We start from the raw sequence: 20,186 nt of genomic DNA, 5'->3' as shown, positions 1-20,186 counted from the left end.
GCCATTAACGGAGAGAATAAACAGGATACGAGGCTCAAACATTAGCACTTTGTGGCTTTTCCAGAAATTCTTGTAATGTTTCTCAGTAGCCTTGAGAGTGATAAAAGTAGCACAACAGACGTTTCCATGGCTAAATAGCATCGTTTCAGTTTATGGAGCTATGAATAATGTGATTCTGCTTATATCATACTGTACTTGTAGACCATTAATAGTCTGTGTTTCCTGTAACGTATATGAAACATACAATATTAACCTTTATTATTCAGATAGAACATGCAATTTTAACCAACTATCCAATTATTTTTATTATCTAATTTGCTCTGTACTCTTGGTATCTTTTGCTGAAAAATATACTTAGGTTGGCTCAAGAACTGGGAGCTAGTTGCCGATTGGTGGCTGTACATATAAGCCTCTCCATTGGCTTACTGATGTGTTCAGTTTATTCCCAGTAGCGCATTGCTGCTTCTTCAATAAAGGATACCAAGCGAATAAAACAAAATTAATAATAGAAGTAAATTGAAAAGTTGTTTAAAATGATATGTTCTATCTGAATCATGAAAGAAAAAAATTGGGTTTTATGTCCCTTTAAATGAAGAAAATACCCCAAAATAACATGAAGCCCCATCCCATTTAAGAATTCCAATGCATTGTGTGGAGTTTCCTAATAACCCTGTAATAAGCCATTTATGTATCACTTGTTAAATGCATTCATTGCCCAAAACTATCCCTATACGTTAGGGGCCAGATTACAAGCAGAGCACTAATTTATTGCACGCCTGCAAACGGGCAAATTCGCCCATTTACGGAGGCGCAATAAATCACCAGCCATTTTTACAAGTGGTTGGTTATTGGTACTGCATCTCAAAGTAGCAATTAGCACTCAAAAAATTAACCAAAGGTCAGAACTCTGGTTTATGCTTTAAATTTGCTCCAATTTCCCACAAAATGTAGTGTAGTGTGCCCTTTAGAATAAAAAAAAATGTAGCATCTTTTTTTATTTTTTTATTAAAGGGACAGTCTAGTGCAAAATAAACTTTCATGATTTAGATAGCACATGTCATTTTAAGCAACGTTCCAATTTACTTTTATTACCAATTTTGCTTTGTTCTCTTGGTATTCATAGTTAAAAGCTAAACCTAGGTAGGCTCATATGCTAATTTCTTAGCACTTGAAGGCCACCTCTTCTCTGAATGCATTTTGTCAGTTTTTCACTACTAGAGGGCATTAGTTCATGTGTGTCACATAGATACAATTGTGCTCACGCACATGGAGGCTTAGATACAAGGTAATCACAGCGGTTAAAAGTATATTAATATAACTGTGTTGGTTATGCAAAACTGAGGAATAAGTAATAAAGGGATTATCTATCTTTTTAAACAATAAAAATTCTGGTGTAGACTGTCCCTTTAAAAAAAACAGCAGGAGGCAGTTTTAAGGGGTTCAAGTTGGCGGGTGTGTGGTGATAGAAAAAAAACGGCACTGAAAACTGTCTTTACATTGTGGTCTATGGGAACTGTCTTATCCCTGTAAATATATATGTATATGCTAATATACATATATATTTGTGAATTAATATGTCAATATACACATATTAACACATAAATATTTATGTATATAAGCATATACATATATTTACACTTTGCTGCCCATTGCTGCGCAACTTACCCCTTTCGCTGCGGCTGTGCTTAGTTTCTGTGCCATGTATGACGGCATCAGAAAAAGGCTCCCATTGCACAATACAATGGGAGCACAATTCTTCCGTGCAATGCAAGGTTGCATTTGCATTGCACCTAACTTGTAATACCAGCGCACATTTGCGTGCGCTGGTATTACAAAGTGGGGCGCAAATATCACAAATATTGCTTCCTAAATGAGGACAATGCAACATTTCATTTCCTGTCAATAGGAAAATACTTCCTGGCAGCTGTTAAAGGGACAATAAACAGTTTGAGATTATAAAATAAAATTAGAAAGTCGCTTAAAATTGCTGCTCTATCTGAATCATAAAAGAAAAATAATGGGTTTAGTGTCCCTTTAACTTATTTTATATGATATATTTTATAATACACAGATTTATTGCTGATACGTGGAATGAGTTTGATGTCACTTTAAAGCTGCTTTAGTTGAGTTTAGTGGAATTTTACACATTGTGTTGATTTTTTAAAACCTCCAGATGAGTTCTACTACAGAATAGGTAGAACGTTGATCACAGAAATAAAAGAGTGATGTATTTAGTAATACACCATAGAGTGTTCTCTTGTCTGCACAAGCCAGAAAAATGTGAAGAATCTCAGTTGGTGATAAATTTAGCATCTTCTATTCTGACCGGGGACTCGTATTAAGTAAACAGGATCCTTTATGCAAACATTAGCACGAAAGGCACGTGCAGATGGAATACAATTTTCTACTAACTTGTGACAGGGCAGAGCTTTCCAAACTTTTCATGTTGGTGACACACTATTTAGACCTATATAATTTCGCGACACAGTAATTAATTCAGTTGTACTAGCAAACAGGAGGTTAAACTAATTTGTTTTAAGAGAGAGACACATACATAAATTATATAATAATGATATTTACAAGTAACAGTATGTATGTGCAGGAATTAAAAAAAAGTTTAATAACACCAATAGCTACTTACTATTTTAATGGGATGTATGAGGTTGATGGGAGGAACACAGTTTCTGAATATTTGGTGGAATATTAGATAAAGACACTCGCATTTCATCATCAAGCATTTCTTAAGCTTCCACTTCCTATCCATATATCAAGAACAGGAGTAGCAATGCACTACTAGGAGCTAGTTGCACAAAAACCCCCCACTGACTTCTGCTCAGCATTTAAGCTGCCGCCCTCAGAGCTCGGTGAGTCCGATTGATTACTGCCCACGCTGCAAACACACTGCTGTCCCACTCAATGACTACACATGCAGTCACGAGCCAATTAAGCAGACTACACGTGCAGTCAGGAGCCAATGTGCCGCCAAAGCCGCCAATGGGAATAGTTTCAGTTCCCACTGAGCTGCGCCAATTGGTTAAGATGATCTGTGACCCACAAGGTATCAATCATGTGTCAACCATGTGATATGCGTAGCAGGCAGGCGAAATTCAGAAACCAAAAAAATAAATACATTTAAAAAAAATTGTGCTGAAGCAGGGACACACCTACACACTGCTGCCCACACACTAGTGTGTCCCGACACACAGTTTGGAAAGCACTGGGGGATCTTTATAACAAATATGTCCAGAAACATTTGGCTTAGTTGAATTCTGATTGCGGGATATAATACGTAAATGAAAATACAATGATAACCGGCCCGGCTCTCTTTATGGCCTTACTAACAGGCACTACCCTTTACCTGCAAAACTTCCCACATTCACCATTTGCTTATTGCCACTCACTTACCACCCAACCTACCTCAGCCAACATCTAACCCCCTATTGCCACTCAGTTGCCTCCCAACCTACTTCAGTCACCCCTTGCTCATTGTCTCTCACATACCACTCAACTTACCCCAGTCACTCCCTGCTTATTGTCTCTCACATACCACCGAACCTACCCCAGTCACTCCCTGCTCATTGTCTCTTACATTCCACCCAACCTACCTCTGTCACCCCCTTCCCATTGTTTCTCACATACCACCCAACCTACCTCTATCACCCCCTTCCTATTGTCTCTCACATACCACCCAACCTACCTCTGTCACCCCCTTGCCATTGTCTCTCACATACCAACCAACCAACTCTGTAAACCCCTTCCCATTGTCTCTCACATACCACCCAACCTATCTCTGTCACCTTCCCATTATCTCTCACATACCACCCAACCTACCCCAGTCACTCCCTGCCCATTGTCTCTCACTTACCACCCAACCTACCCCAGGCACTCCCTGCCCATTGTCTCTCACATACCACCCAACCTACCTGTGTCACCCCTTCCCATTGTCTCTCACATACCACCCAACCTACTCCAGTCACTCCCTGCCCATTGTCTCTCACATACCACTCAACCTACCCCAGTCACTGCCTTCCCATTGTCTCTCACATACCAGCCAACCTACCCCAGTCACCCCCTTCCCATTGTCTCTGACATACCACTCACTTACCCCAGTCACTCCCTGCCCATTGTCTCTCACATACCACCCAACCTACCTCTGTCACCCCCTTCCCATTGTCTCTCACATACTACCCAAACTACCCCAGTCACTCCTTGCTCATTGTCTCTCACATACCACCCAACCTACCCCAGTCACCCCCTTCCCATTGTATCTCACATACCACCCAACCTATCTCTGTCACCCCCTTCCCATTGTCTCTCACATACCACCCAACCTACCCCAGTCACCCCCTTTCCATTGTCTCTCACATACCACCCAACCTATCTTTGTCACCCCTTCCCATTGTCTCTCACATACCACCCAACCTACCCCAATCACTCCCTGCCCATTGTCTCTCACATACCACCTAACCTACCTCAGTCACCCCCTTCCCATTGTCTCTCACATACCACCCAACCTACCCCAGTCACTCCCTACCCATTGTCTCTCACATACCACCCAACCTACCTTTTTCACCCCCTTCCCATTGTCTCTCACAAACCACCCAACCTACCCCAGTCACTCCCTGCCCATTGTCTCTCACATACCACCCAACCAACCCCAGTCATTCCCAGCCCATTGCCTCGCACATACCACCCAACCTAACCCAGTCACTCCCTGCCCATTGTCTCTGACATACCACCCAACCTACCTTTGTCACCCCCTTCACATTGCCTCTCAGATACCACCCAACCTACCCCAGTCCCTCCCTGCCCATTGTCTCTCAGATACCACCAAACCTACCGAGTTACCCCCTCCCTATTGTCTCATATACCACAAAACCTACCCCAGTCACTCCCTGCCCATTGTCTCTCACATACCACACAGCATACCCCAGTCACCCCCTTCCCATTGTCTCTCACATATCACCCAATCTACCTTTGTCACCCCCTTCCCATTGTCTCTCACATACCACCCAACCTACCTTTGTCACCCCCTTCACATTGTCTCTCACATACCACCCATTCCCCTGCAACCAGGCCTTTCTCAGTCACCACCCTGCCCACAGTCATCCATCTGCCACACAAGATCTCTCAGTCACCCAACCACCCATTGTCACTCATCTGACTCTAAACCTTACTCAGTACTCTATTTTTCATCATCATTCACCTGTCACCTAGCATGTAATGTCATGCTATTGAAGGTAACTAACATTGAAAAATACCCAGTATATAATAAGTACAGTATCCTAGGCAACAGCCAAACTCCCAACACCCTGATCCTGGAAGTGCACCTGAACTGAAAAGATCTTGACATCCATTCCAATCCTCTTACCTGTCAAGCACCTCTTTCAGTCACCAACCCGAACAGTGTCCCTTACCTACTCAACACCTCACATTCCCCCTGTACTCCCTATTACTCACTTGCAACCCAACCTACCTTAATTACCCCTGCCCTTTGTCACTTACATGCCAACCAGCCTCCCTCAGTAACCTCCTGCCTACAGTCACCCAACAAGCCATTTCTACTCATTGTCATTAATCTGCCTAAAGCTTCTAATTATTATGCAATTGCCAGCAGAGAACTTCACAATAAATAATAATATTTTTTCCAAAATCAAATAAAGAATAAAAAAAATAACTCAGCATGATCAAAATATTAATATAAGATAAGTGGAACAAATATATAAACATGTTTAATTAAAATACATAATTAATAAGTAATTCAATAATAATAAGTCTGCAGAGCTGATATAAAACAATAAAATAAACAAATAAATATTTAGTATTTATGTAAGTCAACCTATTAATCATAAAAAAGGAAAATGACCTACAGCAGTCCTACAATACAGTACAATAATATACAAACAATCATAAATGAATCTAAATAAAGTGTAACAATTTCAAATTCAATATGATAGAAAATGAAGACAAACTCCATGTAGAAAGTATTTACATAACACACATACATACATAAATAAAACTAAATAAATTGATGTCCAAGTTTTTATATTTAAAAGTCTTCTCTTTTAAATAATTTGTTAAACAAGTTTTGACAAATCCAATGCATCTGTAAAACAAACATCTTCCTATTGTGCAATACTTTACAAGCTCCTTCAGTTCTTTCACACCATGTTATGGAACATAACTCACTCACAAAAATGTTTGGAACATGCTAATTCTCGCAGGCAAAAAACACATTTCCAACATCAGAATCTTAAAAGTGCACCTCAATTGGCAATGTTTTGGTGCCTCCTTTAAACCTATCACTTGCCAACCAAACTCACCCATGCCTATTTTTACAAACCCGTTGCTCTAACTGTCTCACTTCCACCTGTTCATTGTCACTTGCCCCCTAACCTACCTCAATCAACCCCTGATGGTCGTCACTCACTCAACATCTAACTCGCTTCATTTTAGCTCAGAGAATTTTCACTCAACCTGCCGTAGTCACTAAACTTAAAACACCCACTGCTTGTCAACACTCACCTGCCCCCAACCTACCTAAATAACCTCCTTCTTGTTGTCATTTACTTGCCCCGCACTTAACCTGCCTCACTTTCCCCCTGTCACCTGTCATTGATCTGTCACCCAAAGCACCTATGTAACTCAATGCCAATTGTCACTGAATGACCACTCAACCTGACTTAGCCTTAGCCTCCTCACCTGTTGTCACTAACTTGCTTGCTAGCTTCTTTCAGTAACTTCCTGGCCATTATCACGCCCCTGCTACCCAGCATAGCTAATTCCCCTCCTTCTCACTGACACTCACTTACCATCCAACCTATTGTCACTCATCATCCACTCAACCATCCTTAGCACCAAACTGTTGGCAGTTCTATCCTGGCTTAATTACTATTGCCCATTTTGACTTGCATCTCCCAATTGGCCCCAGCAACCCATTGTTCATCTCTACATTACATTATTCTATGCCTTTACTATCACTGAGTACTCTTAAAAGCAGTTCACTCAATAACTTGTTGCTCATGATTTTGTGAATGAAACTGTAACTAATTTACATTTGTCACATGAGTTTCAATGGACAAGGTAGGTCACCATAAGCTAACCCAAGCCCATAATTTTCTATACAAGCTGCCTAGCAACATGACTCCTAAATTTGTCATTATATTACGGGTTGTCAATGTTTTATGTCTAATGAAAGTCCTCTTGAAATGCAATAGGACAAAGACAACAGCCCTATCTCTGGTACTCACCTACTCAATTTCTAATTACTTCAACAGTCTACTCAATATCATAAGGTTAAGGTTCACAATAATTTAGTAGCTTCCTCAGTTTCATACATCAAGGGTTGAGGACAGTGATACTTATCGCTTTTTCTACTGCTTATTCCTGGGTTTCGTATTTACGGCTCCTTTTTAACCATGTACTCTCATTGTCCTACTAGATCAAATGACATCTACATTATTTTCTAGCAGGGACATTATATAATTCAACTAGTTTCCTATTCTTAAATAAAACATATTTAAATATCCTATTGCAATGCCAGAAAAAATATTATGTATGTCCATCTACACTTGAACATCCATTTATAAACAAAGAAATGCAAACTTCTTGGTACAACCAGGCAATCATACCTTATATGAAGGTGCAGATAGTGCATGGCATATAAATATTCACACAAAAATAACTTTTTAATGTTTACACACACAAGGCGAATCAGCACGTATGACTGGTGATGTATTTGATGGATGTGCTGCTGGAGTTTTGACGTCCCAACTACAATGAGATGTAGATAATAATATTTATAGCTCTGGAATTCACACCAATCTCTAAACCACTTGAAAAAGGACATGTGCTCTTGACTTATTTGGAGAGCTTGAAAGCAACATAGATTTGTAGAACTTTATTACATGGGTAGATGATATTTGGAAACAAGCTGAGATAGCTTTATATACTCCTAAACCATATGAACGTATGGTCAGTCCTATATGCCCCAGATAAACCCAATGTACTTATGTGGATTCCTATATACTCCTAATAGTCCCTATGTACTCATCTGCATTCCAATATACTCTTTATAAACCCTTTGTACTCATGGCCAATCTTATATATTCCTAATAAAATCTATGTATTCATGGCCAATCATATATACTCCTGATAAACCCTATATACTCATGGTCAGTTCTTTATGGTTATGGTAAATTATATGCACTCACGGTCAGTCCTATATTCTCCTGAAAAACCCTATGTACCCATGGCTTGTCCTTTATACTCATAGTAAACTATATGCACCTAAGGTCAGTCCTATATACTCCTGATAAACCCTCCATAATCATCTGTATTCCTATATACTCCTAATAATCCCTATGCACTCATTTGTATTCCTATATACTCGTCAAAAACCTATTGTACTCATGGCCAATCTTATATATTCCTGATAAAATCTATGAACTCATGAACAATCATATAAACTCTGATAAACCCTATGTACTCATGGTTAGTCCTTTATACTCATAGTAAAATATATATGCACTCAACGTCAGTCCTTTATACTTCTGATAAACCCTATATAATCATCTGTATTCCTATATACTCCTAATAAAACCCTATGTACTCATATGCATTTATTTATATACTCCTGATAAACCATAAATACTCATGGCCAATCTTATATACTTGTGATAAACCCTAGGTACTCAACGTCAGTTCTATATACTCCTGCTAAACCCTATGTTCTAATGGTCAATGGTTTATAATTCTGAAAAAACAAATATACTTTTAGTAAGGCCTATATACGCCTGGTAAAACCTGACCAGGCAAGGTCAGACCTATATACTCTTGACAACCATATATGCTGAGTCCTGTATACTGATGGTAAGCCGTTATAGTCATATAAACCCCTACATACTCTTGCTAAGCTATATATTCTTCTGATTAGCCCTATACAGCCTACCTATTCCCATTTAACCCTATTTACTCATTGTTAGGATAATTATCTTAATTTGTTTCTAAAATACTGAGTCTGCAGTATGTAGGTGGGCACTAGTAAATAACACTACAAATTAGACTGCGGGAACTACATCCAATCAGAGGCTTCAGTGCTTGTGCAGTGATTATTTTCAAAGGTGGTACACTCCAGATAACTTGAGGAAGAGAGTGCACTGTGTCTCTCTACCATGAGCAGAGGCGGCTCTACCATTAGGACAAATAGCCAATCGCCTAAGTCTTCTCTCATGATGGTCCTCGCACAGGGAATAGGAAAATATGCCCTTTTGTTTTGAAATAAAAGGGACATGAATGGAGCAGACTGGAGGTTGCAAGTAAGTTTCATATAAAATATGAATCAACAAACATAAATAGTTTAATGGGAAAGGAAACCCCAACATTTATTTCATGATTTGGATAGAACATACAATTTTAAACAACTTTCCAGTTTACTTATATGATCAAACTTGCTTCATTCTCTTGTTATCATTTGCTGAAGGAACAGCATTACACTACTGGCAGCTAGCTGAACACATCGGGGGATATTTATCAAGCCGTCAACCGCAAATACGCTGGAATTCCGCAGCGTAATTGTGGCGAGCTTGATTCGACCTAGTTATCAAAGCCTACAGACCGGCAAAATATGAAATTTGTGACGTAACATACGATCCGCCGGTCTCAATCCAACACAGATCGATGGTTACGTCATTACAGATAATCCGAATACACATTCGGCACTATTTGACACTTTTTCAAAGTTATCAAATATTTAACGGGTACGCTCGCGGCTATTCCGGCCCAACGTACCTGGTTTTCAATCCGCCACCCTGGAGGCCGCGTATGCCATAGGAATCAATGGGAGCCTGAAAGCAGCGAAAGCTTATGTTCGATGCTGCCAGATATCCCATTGATTTCTATGGTAGAAAACCAGTTATGTTTACACCTAACACCCTAACATAAGCCCAGAGTCTAAACACCCCTAATCTGCCGCCTCACATCGCCGCAACCTAAATAAAATTATTAACTCCTAGTCCACCACTCCTCGACACCACCGCAACTAAATTAATGTATTAACTCCTATCCAGCTGCTCCCCGATCCCGCCGCCACTAAATAAAGTTATTAACCCCTATTCCGCCTATTGATTGGAACAGTCAATAGGATGATAGTTGCTCAAATCCTATTGGCTAATTGGAACAGCCAATATGATTTTAGCAGCTCTAATCCTATTGGTTGATTGGAACCTTTCAGCCAATAGGAATGCAAGGGACGTCATCTTGGATGACGTCACTTGCATTCAAGTTCCAGTTTACGGAGGAGCTCCGGGCAGGATGTCTTCAGGATGGACCCGCTTTGCGCCGCATGGATGAAGATAGAAGAGGCCGCATGGATGAAGACTTCGCCGGATAGATGAATATAGACGAGGCCGCCCGGATGAAGACTTCTTGCCACCCGAATGAAGACTTCTTGCCGGCTGGATGGATCCTTCAAGCGAAACTTCAAAAACTGTAAGTGGATCGTCGGGGGGTAAGTGTTAGGTTTATTTAAGGTTTTTTTGGGTGGGTTTTAGTTTTAGAATAGGGTCATGTAAAAGAGCTAAATGCCCTTTTAAGGGCAATGCCCATACAAATGCCCTTTTCAGGGCAATGGGGAGCTTAGGTTTTTTTAGATAGGCTTTTTATTTAGGGGGGTGGTGGTGGGTTTTACTGTTGGGGGGTTGTATTTTTTTTTACAGGTAAAAGAGCTGATTTCTTTGGGGCAATGCCCCACAAAAGGCCCTTTTAAGGGCCATTTGTAGTTTATTGTAGGCTGGGGGTTTTTTTATTTTGGGGGGGCTTTTTTATTTTGATAGGGCTTTTAAATTAGGTGTAATTCATTTTTATTTTTGATACTGGGGTTTGTTTGTTTTTGTAACTTAGTGCTTGTTTGTTTTTGTAACAGTGTTTTTTTTTAGTAATTTAGTCATTTTTAATAGTAGATTTAAATAATTTGATTAGGGTTAGGGTTTTTTAATATGTAAAATAGTTAATTTAATTGCTAGTTTAATGTAATTTTAGTATAATAGTTAGGGTAGGTTAATTAAAAGTTTAATATAGTTTATTTTGATTCTAAAGGTAAGTTTTAATTTATTATAAGATAGGGATGTTGTAATTTTAATGAAAAGTTAGCGGGTTGTTAGGTTTAGGGGTTAATAGCTTATTTTAGTTTATGGCGATGTGGGGGTTGGCGGTTTAGGGGTTAATAGGTTTAGTTAATGGTAGTGATGTAAGAGGCCAGAGGTTTAGGGGTTAATATGAATTATTTAGGTGGCGGCGGGGTCCGGGAGCGGCAGAATAGGGGTTAATACATTTATTTAGTGGCGGCGGGGTCCGGGAGCGGCAGGATAGGGGTTAATAACTTTATTAAAGTTGCAGCAGGGTCCGGGAGTGGCGGGATAAGGGTTATTAACTTTATTTAAGTTACAATGGGGTCCGGGAGCGGTGGGATAGATGTTAAACATTTTATTATAGTGGCGGCGTTTAGTGACAGGATATAAATAAAGTTGGGAAAAAGCCGAATAGCAGCGAGATTGATGACTGCTAGTTAACAACAGTCCGATGCTTATCACCCCATACTTGGTGCGCGTCTTTTTGCCGTTTTTTTTTTATAAATATGGAAAGCGTATTCAGGTCCGCGGCCGCGATGTAAGGCGAGCGTATTGGTGCCGACAAATGCAGCATAGTTGAGGCTTTGATAAATATCCCCCATCTAGCTAGCAAATCACAAGAGACAAATGTATGCAGGCACCAATCAGCTGCTAGCTCCCACTAGTGTAGGATGTGTGTATTCTTTAAAAATGACATGCTCTATCTGATTCATGCAAGTTTTATTTTTACTTTTCGATCCCTTTAAATGGTTCCTTGTAATACAGTCCTATAGTTAAAGGGACATTTAACACTAAATAAATGCTAGATATAATGATGCATTCAAAGAAAATATTAGTCTGAGAATAACACGTAGATGTATTTTTTCAAAGTTTGATTACCTGTTTAAATAGTGACAAAATAATTGTAAAGTTTTAGTGTCTATAAAACAATGGGAGCTGCCATGTTGTAACTTAGGTTACCTTCTCTGCTGTGGCCAATTAGAGACAGTTATAAATAGGTCACTAGAGTGTGCAGCCAATGGCTGTGTAGAATATAACAGTGTTCTGCACTTTCAACAGGAACTGAAAAGCTCACCATTTCAGAATGGAATTAAAGGAAAAAGGAGACAAAAAAATTAATAATTAATAAAGTATATTGCAGACTTTATTTATATACGATTTATCATTTTATATTACCATCTCAAAGTGTTTAATGTCCCTTTAATTAATGCATTACTTTATTTGCCCTTTAAATGATTTTGATTTAGGTTCAACAAATGTTTAAGAGCAAATTTAAGGAACCATTAAGAAATCAGGGTACCTTGATGTGAAACAAATAGCTCAAGACTAAAATCTCCAGTATTTATGTATAAATTAATGTTTTCCTGTAAAATGTAACTATATCCCAATCTGAGCTTCTTTTAGCCAGCACTCAAACATAAACCAATAACATTTTGTAAAGAATAATCCCATCTCTAAGAAACACGTTGGGAAATCTAATAAATATGACAATTACATGTTCAAGAGCATATTACTATGTATCAGATCCATCAGGCTCCGGTAATTTAATTACATTTATATAACTCAGTTAGTGTTATTGCATTGTGCAAATCTAATGATTATATGACATTACAATCTTGAAGCAATTTGCTCTCAAAATCGCTAAATAAATAACTAAAGTCTACAAACAGGCAAAATCATTTATGAACCACTTAACCCTTGACTGCCCAATGGTCTGTAACACATCTCGTAGGAATAACATACAATATACAGCATCAGTGGCAGATTTACTTACTTACCTGTCTCTAATCATGATTGTCTGCAGAATTTTTTGAGAGGACATAAAAAAGTTATATAAATTTATAATAACTGAAAAAACAACATATATATATAATTCATTAAAATTATGGGGGGAGATAAAAAACTGAAATTAAAATACTCCATGTCTCAAAATTAAATCAATGTAAATATTTGTATAGGAAATTAGCACATCTAGGCAAGTATCCCCGCTTGCTTTTCCCCAGAAATTCTTAATATACAATGTTACCAATGCACAAGAGAATTGTGGGTAAGATATGCAAATTAGATATGCAAATTCTCAGCCAGAAATCTATCTCCTACTGATGAGTTCCAAAAAGAACGAAACAGGCTGTCTAGTGAGTGATTTCTGGTTTGCTGTTATAATCCTGTTAAAAGGATCGCTGTGTCAAAACAGTATTTTGAAGTAAAAAAACGGAGAATTTGCATATCTAATTTGCATATCTTACCCACAATTCTCTTGTGCATTGGTAACATTGTATATTAAGAATTTCTGGGGAAAAGCAAGTGGGGATACTTGCCTGGATGTGCAAATTTCCTATGCAAATATTTACATTGATTTATATGTATATATATATATATATATATATATATATATATATATATATATATATATATATGTAGTCTTTTTATGCCAGCGATATCTTTTTCTCTGAACTTTAAGCAGGAAATTGCTTAAATATACCCCAATTTAATTTTAGAGAGGGGTCTTCTCTTTCATAATAGGGGTCACTTTCATGTACATATTTTATTTTTTTTCAGCAAAATAATATACTGGTTTAAAGGGATATGAAACCCAAAACTTTTTTGTGTGTGATTGAGACAGAATATATAATTTTTTAAAAAGTTTCCAAATCCTTCTTTTATCAAATTTGCTTCGTTCCCATGATATTCTGTGTTGAAGAGATACCAAGGTAGCATCTGAAGTACTACATGGCAGGAAATAGTGCTGCCATCTAGTCAGTGATGTATTTAAGTTTTGTGCTGCCCTAGGCACTCAAAATTCTGCTGCCCCCTCACCCCCCCCAGGTTTTAGGCCTTTTTTAGCCATAATATTTTTTTGGTCAGGGTTACCATTTAAAAAATAAAAATAAAAAATTGTCTTTCTAAGTAGATGATCACCAGGGCATGCATTCACTCTGCTGGATAGATTTAAACCTAAATGCATATGCAGGGTGTATTGAAAGCAAAGTGTACAGTTCTGCTGATGGGGACATGCCAAGCAAGTGCATACTCTACAAGTAATTTGTTTTACTCCTGATGCCCTTTGTATGGGTGGTGCGGACATACCTGTTCTGTATGTGTGTATATATATATATATATATATATATAAAACAATGTAAATATTTGTATAGGAAATTAGCACATCTAGGCAAGTATCCCGCTTGCTTTTCCCCAGAAATTCTTAAAGTGAATGTAAATTTTGATGCTAAAGTGCCCGGTTTTTAAAACTTTGATTAAAAACAGGGGCACTTTAATTCATCAATATTTTCATTTCACTCCTGTTGTGAAAATAAACTTACTTTTTAATCTTCACAGCAGCTCCAGCTTCCTCCACCTGTTTCAAAGCCTCTTCCTGGGTCTAAAATGAGGTATCTGGCTTCCTCCAATCACAGCAGTGAATCAGACACTGAATCCCCCGGGGGGGAATCTGTGATTGGAGGATGACCTATCAATCATTTCTGACATCAGAAATGGCTTGTGAGACCGGAGGAAGCAGCAGCTGCTGTGAAGTTTAAAAGGTAAGTTTTTTGTCACAACAGGAGTGAAATGTAAATTTTGATGAATTAAAGTGCCCCTGTTTTTAATCAAAGTTTTAAAAACCGGGCACTTAAACATCAAAATTTACATTCACTTTAATATACAATGTTACCAATGCACAAGAGAATTGTGGGTAAGATATACAAATTATCAGTTTGCATATCTAATTTGCATATCTTACCCACAATTCTCTTGTGCATTGGTAACATTGTATATTAAGAATTTCTGGGGAAAAGCAAGCGGGGATACTTGCCTAGATGTACTAATTTCCTATGCAAATATTTACATTGATTTAATTTTGAGACATGGAGGATTTTAATTTCAGTTTTTTATCTCCCCCCATAATTTTAATGAATATATATATATACATACATACATACATACATACATACATACATACATACATATCCATCCATCCAGTGCTATGTACTCAGTCCTTATATAAAATCATCAGTCACTCAATGGTAAAAATACAATTTTAATTTGGAAAGCAAAAATACAATATCATGTAAATTATGTGTGAATATATATATCTTACATTTATTTTTATTTGGATAGAAAAAATACAACATAAGATTTGTTTTGCTCTATAAGTTCATGTGAGTGCCTATTCTTTTAAATGTATATATATATATATATATATATATATATATATATATATATATATATATATATATATATATATATATATATTCACATATACTTACACACATACTTACACACATATATTCACACATCTAGTGCTCTTGCAAATGGACAATATTTTTGAAAAACTGCTGCCATATGGCTCCAGCCGGCTCATGAGCTTTACTTTTCAACAAAAGATACAAAAAGAATGAAGACAAATGCTAATAGATGTAAATTAGAAAGTTTTTTTTTAAATCTGAATCATGAGAAAAACATTTGGGGTTTCTTATCAATTTAAGAAAAGACAGTTTATATTTCATATGCTACCTATATGGTCAAAGGACTCCTCATTTGAGAGAAAAAAATTGTTAAAACTTAGGTTACAGATTTTGCTTTTTGGGCTGTCTAGGGAGCATGAGAAGGCAAAGCACAACATATGTAACCAATGTTTAATGTAAGCGATCTGATAGGTGAACTGGAAATTACTGAGATTGACATGGGGTGAGAGTTCACCTTCGGATTGGCTGAACCGCTCACTTCTAATTTAGATTAAAAAAAGCAGTGTCCAGGAGCACAGTCTGATCAATTTCAAAGGTAAATTTTATCTAACCAAGAGCTGAACAGATTTTCCAGCTTTATTACAGCCAATTAGTGCAAAGTTTCATGTAATGTTGACTGTCCCTTTTTTCTTTTATGATTCAGCTAGAGCATGCAGTTTTAAACTTCTTTCCAATTTGCATCCTTTATCTAATTTGCTTCTTTCTCTTGGTATGCTTTGTTGAAAAGCATAATCAGGAGAAGCAATGCACTAGGTGCTAGCTGCTTATTGGTGGCTGCACATATACGCCTCTTGTCATTGGTTCGCCCGATGTGTCCAGATAGCTCTCAGTAGTGAATTGCAGCTCCATCAACAAAGTATACCAAGAGAATGAAGCTAATTAGATAATTGAAGTAAAATGGAAAGTTGTTTAAAATTGTTTGTTCTATCTGAATGGTGAAATGAAATGTTTGGGTTGTATGTTCCTTTAAAGTCTTTCAGCAGGTTAAATGGCTTGAAAAATATTTATTACGTTTTCTGAAGAACATTAATCTTGAATTGGGTTTGTGGGGGGTTTAGGTGATAAGTGTTTGATGAGTTAACACAGAGCACTCATTTAAAAACATATTTTCTAAAGGATTGAGATGACTTTACATTTCAATACTGCTCACTGTACCATTGAGAATAATGGAATATACCTCAATATTATATCTGCAGCATAATAAATTTCAGTTTAACCCCTTTAACAGAATAATTGTTTAGCCCTCTGTGGCAGGCAAGGGGTTACCATCTGAGAGTGTGACAGATAATCATGTGACAACACTTCTGTGCTTATAAATTTCTTACACATTTCATCACTCCGCAGAGCTAGAAGTGTCTAATGCTTCCTTTAACCAACAAAGAGATTTCATCAGTTGTCATATGACTTGTAGGTGTGAAAGTATAAACTGCTGCATGCTTGTGTATCCATGAATGACATCAGTCTGACGTATAGTGCCACACCCCCCTGTTGTGTGTGTCACCAGGTGACATTGTACTGGGGGGGGGGGGGTTAATCATTACAAAACAAACACATAAACTATAGTATACAGGTCACAGAGGAAAGTCACTACCCTATCTTTATAGTCTGTTAGAAAAAACTGACAATGGCTGGGTCTGCAGAATATTATTTTATAAAGTACTCACTAATTCACCTTGGGCTTTTAGTATTTAGTGTTATTGTATCTTATTATAGGTCCACAATACATTTTGAAGAATAAATCTACAGCAGGATGCTGCCTACTCCTAAACTCTCCAATTGTTTGTATATTTTCATTTTATTATAAATCAGTGATTCCTCTTTTGTGGGGGTGTTTTGACCCCTTAAGTGACTCTTGCTCAGGACATGAGACATATCTGAGGCCTATTAGAGCTATGACTTTTCATGTTGTAGTAGCGACTTGGAAGCCAACAAATTTCCAAAGACCTAAATACACTACAGGTAGCAGAACACTGGTTGGCATGAAATGGGTTAATACCAGCTAGTTGCTTTGCATTATGGTGTACTCAATACAAATTGTAGAGACATGAACCCCAAAGTTTTTCTTTCATGATTGAGACAGAGCATGTGATTTTAAACAACTTTCTAATGTTCTTCTTTTACCAATGTTTCTATGTTCTTTTGGTATCTTTTGTTAAAAGCAGACAGATAAACGCAGGAGCGACCACTATATGGCAGCAGTTTTGCAAGAATGCTATCCTTTTGCAAGAGCATTAGATGGCAGGTCTATATCCTGCTATGAAGATGCCTACCTAGGTGTCTCTTCAACACAGAATATCATGGGAAGGAACCAAATAATATGATAGAAGGAAAACTGATTTATTTTATTTTTTTAATTGAATCACAAATTACATTTATTAGGCTTCTTTAATGATAATCTATAGCAAGGGAACATTACATTTTAAAATATAGGCTTGTGCCTTGCAGACAAAGGGCTTAGGACACATTTCGCACGTACACTATTCTATTTATATTACATATTATATAAGTATATTCCTTTTTATTGGCATTTTTGTGTAATCTTACTACAACTATACTAATAAGGTATTTTACTACTTACACCTTATGTAAATGTAGCTGCATGATACTTTTGGTTTAAAACTGTTATGTTCACTGCACTGTATGGGGGTTCAATACCAAATTTGACTAAGGATTCAATAAAACTCAGCGATATCAGGGAGAACTTGAGTGTGATTGGGTATAACCGTAGAGGGAATATTCTCTATAGATATAGTCATCTCAATGTAAGTCTAAAAAATCTAAATGTGTAGCAATTTGCATATTCAGTATTGTCATAGGATTTCCAAACACAGAAGGAAGTCTTGTATTATATACAAATCTTTTCCTCCACCTTTTCATCTATATTTAATGAATTCATAGGGAAGCTTGTTTTTAAAGGGATAGTCTACACCAGAATTTGTATTGTTTGAAAAGATAGATAATCCCTTTCGGCTAGATTACGAGTCTTGCGTTAGCCTTAAAAAGCAGCGTTGAGAGGTCCCAACGCTGCTTTTTAGCGCCCGCTGGTATACGAGTCTGGCAGGTACAGGTGTACCGCTCACTTTTCTTCCGCGACTCGAGCTTACTGCAAATCCCCTATCTTTTCCATGGGATTTGCCTAACGCCTGTATTACGAGTCTTGGAAGAAGTGAGCGGTACAGCCTCTCCCATCAAGACTCCTACCGCATTTAAAAGTCAGTAGTTAAGAGTTTTATGGGCTAATGCCGTAACATAAAGCTCTTAAAGGGATACTGAACCCAAATTTTTTCTTTCATGATTCAGATAGAGCATGACATTTTAAGCAACTTTCTAATTTACTCCTATTATCAAATTTTCTTCATTCTCTTGGTATCTTTATTTGAAATGCAAGAATGTAAGTTTAGATGCCGGCCCATTTTTGGTGAACAACCTGGGTTGTCCTTGCTGATTGGTGGATAAATTCATCCACCAATAAAAAAATTGCTGTCCAGAGTTCTGAACCCAAAAAAACTTAGATGCCTTCTTTTTCAAATAAAGATAGCAAGAGAACAAAGAAAATTTGATAATAGGAGTTAATTAGAAAGTTGCTTAAAATTGCATGCTCTATCTGAATCACAGAAGAAAAAAATTTGGGTTCAGTGTCCCTTTAACTAAAGTGCTACAAAGTACACTACCACCCATAAACTACCTATTAACCCCTAAACCGAGCCCCCCCCCCACATCGCAAACACTTAAATAAAGTTTTTAACCCCTAATCTGGCGACCGGACATCGCCGCCACTGTAATAAATATATTAACACCTAAACCACAGCACTCCCGCCTCGCAAACACTAGTTAAATTTTATTAACCCCTAATCTGCTGTCCCTAACATCGCCAACACCTATCTACATTTATTAACCCCTAATTTGCCGCCCCCAACGTCGCTGCTACTGTATTAAATTTATTAACCCCTAAACCTAAGTCAAACCCTAAGTCTAACCCCCCTAACTTAAATATAATTTAAATAAAATGAAATAAAATTACTACAATTAAATAAATTAATCCTATTTAAAACTAAATACCTATAAAATAAACCCTAACGGCTAGATTTAGAGTTTTGTCGGTAACGACCCGCGTAGCTAACGCTGGCTTTTTTCTGGCCGCACCTCTAAAATAACTCTGGTATTGAGAGTCCACAGAAAGGCTGCGTTAGGCTCCAAAAAAAGGAGCGTAGAGCATTTTTAACGCAACTGCAACTCTCGATACCAGAGTTGCTTACGGACGCGGCCAGCCTCAAAAACGCGCTCGTGCACGATTCCCCCATAGGAAACAATGGGGCTGTTTGAGCTGAAAAAAAACCTAACACCTGCAAAAAAGCCGCGTTCAGCTCCTAACGCAGCCCCATTGTTTGCTATGGGGAAACACTTCCTACGTCTGCACCTAACACCCTAACATGTACCCGAGTCTAAACACCCCTAACCTTACACTTATTAACCCCTATTCTGCCGCCTCCGCTATCGCTGACCCCTGCATATTATTTTTAACCCCTGTTCCGATCAGCCAATAGAATGCGAGCTCAATCTGATTGGCTGATTGGATTACCCAATCGGATTGAACTTGATTCTGATTGGGTGATTCCATCAGCCAATCAGAATATTCCTACCTTAATTCCGATTGGCTGATAGAATCCTATCAGCCAATCGGAATTCAAGGGACGCCATCTTGGATGACGTCATTTAAAGGAACCGTCATTCGTCGTTCAGTCGTCGGCCACGATGGATGTTCCGCGTCGGAGGTCTTCAGAATGCTGCCGCTCCGCTCCGGATGGATGACGATAGA

At 37.9% G+C, this 20,186-nt stretch overlaps 1 long non-coding RNA gene across 1 annotated transcript in view; it reads right to left on the bottom strand.

Annotated features, from left to right (window-relative positions):
- The window catches only part of LOC128637959 (uncharacterized), a 167,440-nt gene extending 160,705 nt beyond the window's left edge, over window positions 1–6,735 (bottom strand). The window contains exon 1 of the long non-coding RNA XR_008399021.1: window positions 6,703–6,735. This is a non-coding gene — a long non-coding RNA (uncharacterized LOC128637959). The remainder of the gene's footprint in view (window positions 1–6,702) is intronic.
- Window positions 6,736–20,186: the final 13,451 nt, after the last annotated feature.

This window comes from Bombina bombina, chromosome 8, assembly GCF_027579735.1.
Source record: "Bombina bombina isolate aBomBom1 chromosome 8, aBomBom1.pri, whole genome shotgun sequence".
In the NCBI taxonomy this organism is placed as follows: domain Eukaryota; kingdom Metazoa; phylum Chordata; class Amphibia; order Anura; family Bombinatoridae; genus Bombina; species Bombina bombina.
Note: the sequence above shows the minus strand (reverse complement) of the source record. Positions and strands in the feature narration are given on the sequence as shown.